The 6,573-nt window shown below is 47.5% G+C and overlaps 1 non-coding gene across 1 annotated transcript; it reads left to right on the forward strand.

Annotated features, from left to right (window-relative positions):
- The first annotated feature begins 222 nt into the window (after positions 1–222).
- On the forward strand, positions 223–326 carry LOC125341726. Its single transcript, XR_007209065.1, has one exon. It is a non-coding gene; the product is annotated as a U6 spliceosomal RNA (small nuclear RNA).
- Positions 327–6,573: the final 6,247 nt, after the last annotated feature.

Below are 6,573 nucleotides of genomic sequence, written 5' to 3' on the forward strand. Positions count from 1 at the left end.
TGGAAATGTTATTCTTTTCCATTCAAGCTCACTTTGCTGATAAAAGTTTAAATAGCTAGCATGTATGAAGCACAAAGCGCCAAGTAAATTCAAACTGATTTATCCAGATAGTTCAATTCTTACACTAGTGCTCTGGAGTGTGGTGTTAGGGTTACTGGCTCCCTCTTTGACCAGAGAACAGAAAATTGCTGTTGCCATCACTGCTGGGGCTGCCACAGTTGACTGACTGCTTTGGTGACATGTATACTAAACTAGCATTGATATAGAGATTAGCATGACTCCTATTCAAGGATGACATGCTAATTTGTGAAGTGTTCCATACTATACTATATGAACTTAACCCAGGCCAGTCTGTCAGAACCAGCTCATAAGCTCCTTCCAATACAGGGAACTCACCTCAGCCTCCCTTTGATTGACATGCATGCATCTAACCTGAGCTGCAACCATTTGAAAAATATTTTCTTTGGAAATTCAGGTAAAGAGCCCAGAATCACCCCTACAGAAGGGACTTAGCAATATCCCTAACATAAAACTAAGTTGGAAAACATTTTTTGCCATTTTTCCTGGATTTGTTTTGTTTTGTTTTTTATTTGTTTTGTTTTTGTTGCCAGTCCTGGGCCTTGGACTCAGGGCCTGAGCACTGTCCCTGGCTTCTTTTTGCTCAAGGCTTGAACTCTACCACTTGAGCCACAGCGCCACTTCCGGCTTTTTTCTATGTATGTGGTGCTGAGGAATCGAACCCAGGGCTTCATGTATACAAGGCGGGCACTTTACCACTAGGCCATGTTCCCAGCCTGGATTTCTGTTATTTTAAGTAGCTAAATTATTTAAGATGGTAGCTTGCTTATCTAGAGACTTCCTCTGATGTTCTTACAGATGCAGTGACCTCTTATTTTTTTAAATATTCTAAAAGCATGTATATATGGAAATTTGCACACAGCACAGTGGTGACTGTGCTCCTTTATGAAATACAATTCTTCTTCCCATATGCTCACGTGGCATCATGTTTAAGTGCTAAGATTAAGATCACACTTGGGTCATTTTTATGGTTACTTTGAAATCAGATACTATATTATGACACATATATTTGAAGTTTTATCCACAATTCTTGGCTTTTAACTTTATCCCCAAGCAGGCTATAGAAATTAGAAGTTCTGGGCTGGGAATATAGCCTAGTGGCAAGAGTGCCTGCCTCGGATACACGAGGCCCTAGGTTCGATTCCCCAGCACCACATATACAGAAAAACGGCCAGAAGCGGCACTGTGGCTCAAGTGGCGGAGTGGTAGCCTTGAGCAGGAAGAAGCCAGGGACAGCGCTCAGGCCCTGAGTCCAAGGCCCAGGACTGGCCAAAAAAAAAAAAAAAAAGAAAAGAAATTAGAAGTTCTGTTGTCCAAGACCAGTCATTGTAATTCTTATCTTCCCCCAACTTTCTATCTTAAAAATCAGCCATAAAAACATTCTCTGAGCTGGAAGCCGATAGCTGACACCTTTAATCCTATCTACTTAGGAGGCTGAGATCTGAGGATCGTGATTCAAAGCCAGCCTGGGCAGCAAAGTCCCCATGACTTGGCTTTAATTAACCACCAAAAGAAGCTGGCAGTGGAGCTGTGGCTAAAGTGGTAGAGCACAAGCCTTGAGCCAAAGAAGCTCAGAGATAGCACCCAGGCCCCAAGTTCAAGCCCCAGGACTGGTACAAAATAAAAGAAAACCTGCTCTAAACTGCTCTTTCCTGACAGCAGGGCATTCCAAAAGAATGCTGTAGACGGAGCCAGGAAGAATTTGAGTACACAAGCTTTGCCGGGTTGCCCACCTGTGTGAGCAATCATGCCTATGAAATGGATTCACCACAAACCCCCTACAAGACAAGCCCGAGGAGTTGTCTTCCCATCATGGGTACGGGGAGGTTCCCAATTATCCTGTTTTGGTACTATCACTCAAGCCTGGAGACAAAGGGTCTGACTGACTTGGCCTTGCAACCCAGATGTCCCATGGGATGGATGTTTGCTCTTTATGGTCCTTTTTTAGGGATTCTTTCAGTCATGGGCTTATAAAAAGCACACACCTCCTGTTTTGAGGCCTAACCACTCCTGTGGGGGCAGTGCCTCTCATTTAACATCCAGAAGTGAGGGGAGAAGGTTAGAAGGAATGCAGCTCTGTACATTCTGGTACAGCTGTTTCAATTCCTTGCTGTTCTGGTGTTTTCAGCCTTATTTCCTGGTTCTGACTCAGCTCCCGAACCTGGCTTACTCCCTTACGTGTATTTTCTGATTCCCTTGTCACCTTAGCCCAGATATCCTGCCTCAGATGTCTCCCTATGGGTGTCAGTACCTACACTCCTGCCACCCTTAAGTAGAGACTTTACTCCCTTCTTTGTGTGCATAAGATGCAGTATGAACTCAGTAAACATGGAATGAACACACAAAATATTACGTGTAAACCTGGATTTTTGTGCCTTTATCCTGTGCTGTTTACCCACTTAAGACGATGCTCAGATGAGAATTTTCAACTGGGCTCCCTGGTTTTAGGCCGGAATCTCAGCTACATGGGAGGCAGTACATGGGAGCTACATGATCAGGGGGATCAAGATTTAAGCCCAGTCCGAGCAGAAACGTTCCCGGGATGCCGTCTAAACCACTGCTTGGTAAGGTGGCTCACCCCTGCCACCCCAGCTGCGGGGAGCAGCACAGTGACTGGGCACAACGATGCCAGTCATCTCCAGCAACACAGGGAAGCACGAGTAGGAGGATTGCAGGTCATACCAACCCAGGCATAAAAGTGAGGCCCTGCCCATTTATCTACTGAAATACTGCTTCTAGGAATTCATAATTTCCATTTATTAATAATGCCTTTGTGATTTTTTTTTCCTAAAGTGAATGGCATCAAATAAGGGCGACAACTAGCAAAATCAAAGTAAATCTTTGCAATCACAAAAACAAGTCACCATGTTAATTCAAATATGGAATGACGCCATCTAGTGGGAAATATATTTCATCTTCAGCTTCTGGATTAGAGATTTCCAATTTTCAATGCCCTAAAATTTGATGTTTTCTTGGAACTTTGTTAACATATAATGACTCCTCCTCTGCCTGGAGTATCCAATTCATTTTATATGTATGATATAAAACTTCTTTATAGTATTCATAATGGAAAGTACAAAAACTATAAAAATGATCAGTGGCACATACTTGCAGTACCAACCAAAATCAAGAAATGACCTCACCTGGTAAAAAGTTGACAAGACCTCATCTCAACAAAGCAACTAGTCCTGGTGGTACATGACTACTACTGCCTACTACATGTACAGCTACAACTTTGGCTAAAACTTGGAAGTGGGGCTCAGTTACCAGCTGCGCCTGTGTGGGGTCCAGGTTTGTCACGGGGCAGGCAGGGTAGGGCGTAGGGCCCTGTGTCCCCACAAGTCACCAGTGTACTGGGAGTCGGCTGTGAGGGGCTTTCTGGGTGACTTGTGCATGGTGCTTTGGTTGCCTACCAACTCTGCCTGGGCTCAAGTGAAGGGACATCGGTGAAGGGAACTTTGTCCTCCAACTCAAAATCACTGTAGATAGAATGAGCCTCCTCAAATGCAGCATCCGTGTTTTCAGAGGCTGTGTGCCACTGTGTTCCTTTGGGGACGAGTGTGCAGGTGGAGGCAGGAGGAGTCCAGAGCCTGTGAAGGAGGGGGCTGGGGGCAGCCTGGCTCCCTCCTCCCTGAAGGGTCTTGAGCTCGACTGGAGGAAGAGGAACAGATCATCCTGACTGAAGGGCTTCTACGGAGCCTGTCAGGGTCCAGAGGTGCTGCCTAACAGCCTCGGAACTGGAGGGGAGGTTTCAGTGGAGCTCTGTCCTTACATCTCACACAGAGTATCCAAGGGAGGCAGAAATAGGAGGGTCACAATCTGAGGCCCAAATCCCGTGAAAAGTGAGCAACCTGATCTGGAAAATAACATAAGGCAATAAAGAATTGGAGGTATGGCTCAAGAGGTAGAGCATTCTTGCAGCCAAGTGCCAGGCCCTCCATTCAAATCCCAGAATAAACTAACCAACAGATGAAGGTACACAGGACTTTCCATTTTCATCAGAATTTTCACCAACTTCACCACAAGAAGTTATTTGGCTGCTCTAAACATTCTTTCCCTGGGTGCCAATCATGTTACCTGCTCTACTTATATTCTTTCACTTAAACCACTTACCAACTGGGAAGTAAATTCTACTATTACCCTATTTCACAGGTAAGAGGGTTGAGGCAGAGTTAAATTTCCCCAAGGTCACATAGCTAATTATGTAACCAAGCCCATAACTAACAGATTGTGAGTGACACACATCTTGCCCATGATAAAAAGCTACCTGACCTCAGAAAGGCCACTGCCAGCCACCTACATCGTTTAGTCTACAACCTGCAGAAACCAGTCATATACCTAAATTACTAAGAGCTAACAGGGACATCTGCCAACATAATGTGCACATGATTTGAACCAACATAGCCCCACACTCTGCTGCCCTTTAAATGTTGGTTGCTGACTTTTAGTGTTAAAAATTCAAGGTCATTTTCAATACTGTCTCTCTTCATTCTTCTCCCAAACTAATGCAAAGTAAAATGATCTGCCTCAAACTTGTGTGTGAGGCAAGCTGAAACTAATTTATTTATGAGTGGTTAGAAAAGCTTGCTGATAGGGATCTGTCACAGGCTGGGCTCATCAAGCCTGCCTTAAGCCTGGGGGTGGGGGCATTGCTTCTACTGCACAAGGCCCAAAGGCCAAAGCCACCCCTCTGGCAGAGGTCAACCTCCGCCTCACCACCTCCTGCTGAAATAGATCTGTCCTCTACTCCTCTCCCTCCCCTGGGCGCAAAGTATCAGTAACTTGTGCTGAAAATTCAATTCCCACTACTGCCTGCTTAGAAACTGTGAAGGTAACATTGGCACTTTAGAGAAGCCCCGTCTGGAGGCATTTCCCTAACCCCTGCCCTGATTCTTACTCTAATAAAAGAAGTTATGTGAAAGATTTCTTGGTAGTAAACAGAGGGCTTGGATATCTTAAGACTTTCATTATCTCTTGAATATCTGTGTACCTAGAGGAGAGTGTCTTTTTCAGTAATCTATAAGCTCTCTTAGGCTTTAAAGATCGTTGAGTTTTATAAAAGGCACTAAATAATGTAGTGGGCTTTTGAAATGACATAAACATTTCACAGTGTATTTTTTTACATTGCTAATAGAAGAGGAATTTGAACAATATACATTTGTATCTGTGTATCCTTAAATCCCACCTTTAACTTCCAAAAACTCAAAGGCTGAACTGATGAGATCTAAATGGGATCTAAATCAGATTTCATGCCAGCTGTGTAGCGGCTCGTGTCTGTAATCCCAGCAATAGGGAGCAACGTTAGTTAAGGCAGTAAGATTTGGAGTTAAAGCCAGCCTGAGTTACACGACAAGACCTGATCTCAAGGACGGGGAAGGAAAAACAATTTTTAAAATTGACGGAAGTAAATATTCATTATAAACAAGGGAAAATGGATGACTAACCTAAAGAATTCTCGGAGCTGGGTGGTTCTGGTGGCTCATACCTGTAATCCTGGCTACTTGGGGAGGTTGAGATCAGACGGCTTGAGGTTTGAAGCCAAGTCTAGGAGGGGAAAAAAGTCCAGGAGACTTTATCTCCAGTTAACTAGTATATAATAATAAAAAAGTAAGGCTGGAGGCATGGCTCAAATGGTAGAGAGCCCACGAGCTACCAGCAAGAAAGCTTGAGGATCTGGGAAAACTAGAGGAGCTAAAATGCGAATCCATGTGACCTGAGCACGACGGGGCGCTGCCACGGACGTTTCTAGAGCCTCCACGCGGTCCACGCAGCGCGCAGGCGCAGGCGCAGTTCGGCCCTCGCTGGGGGTCGGGGGTGGAATCTGGGGGCAGACTTCATTATCAACCGATTATGCGGACCAGGAAACGGAGCTGGGCGGGGCGTCCCAGACCCAGGCCCGCGAGCTGGGGGCCGGCCGCACCGACGGGGCCCTGCCCGCCTCCGGGTTCCCCCCTCCCATCCCCCCGGATCGTGTTGGCTGGCCTTGTGAACTCACAATCGGGGGCCCGGGAGAGGGGCGGCCTCCTCCCGGGGGTGACCCTCGCTTTTCCAGTTGTCAAATCCTCGGTACCCCGGGGGAGTGGGGGTGGGGGGAGAAACTAAGATTTACGGTAAGATGACGACGTCGACGTGACCGGCGGTCACCTCACGGAGCTCGGCCGCGCCGTGACAGGGCCCCTCCGAGCCTTCCGGACGCCGCGGCCACGGGCCCGCAGAGCGGTCCGATACCGGAGACTCTCCGGCGTCGACTGTAATTTCGAACCCGGGACCGGCGTCCGGCAACGCTTTCCCCGCGGGTAAAGCCGTCGGGTCAAGCGTTTTCCCGGTACCCAAATCGGCAGCGCCGCCTGTTCCCGGGAGGACGGCGTTCCGCGTAGCGCCAGGAGGCGGGGCCTGGCAGACGGCGCGCGGACGTGCCCGGGCGACGCGGCGCACGCGCACGCGCACGGCACGCGCGGCGCGGCGGGAGGGGAGCGGCGCGCGGGCGCGCACGGC

This window comes from Perognathus longimembris, chromosome 24 (genome assembly GCF_023159225.1).
Source record: "Perognathus longimembris pacificus isolate PPM17 chromosome 24, ASM2315922v1, whole genome shotgun sequence".
NCBI classification, from domain to species: domain Eukaryota; kingdom Metazoa; phylum Chordata; class Mammalia; order Rodentia; family Heteromyidae; genus Perognathus; species Perognathus longimembris.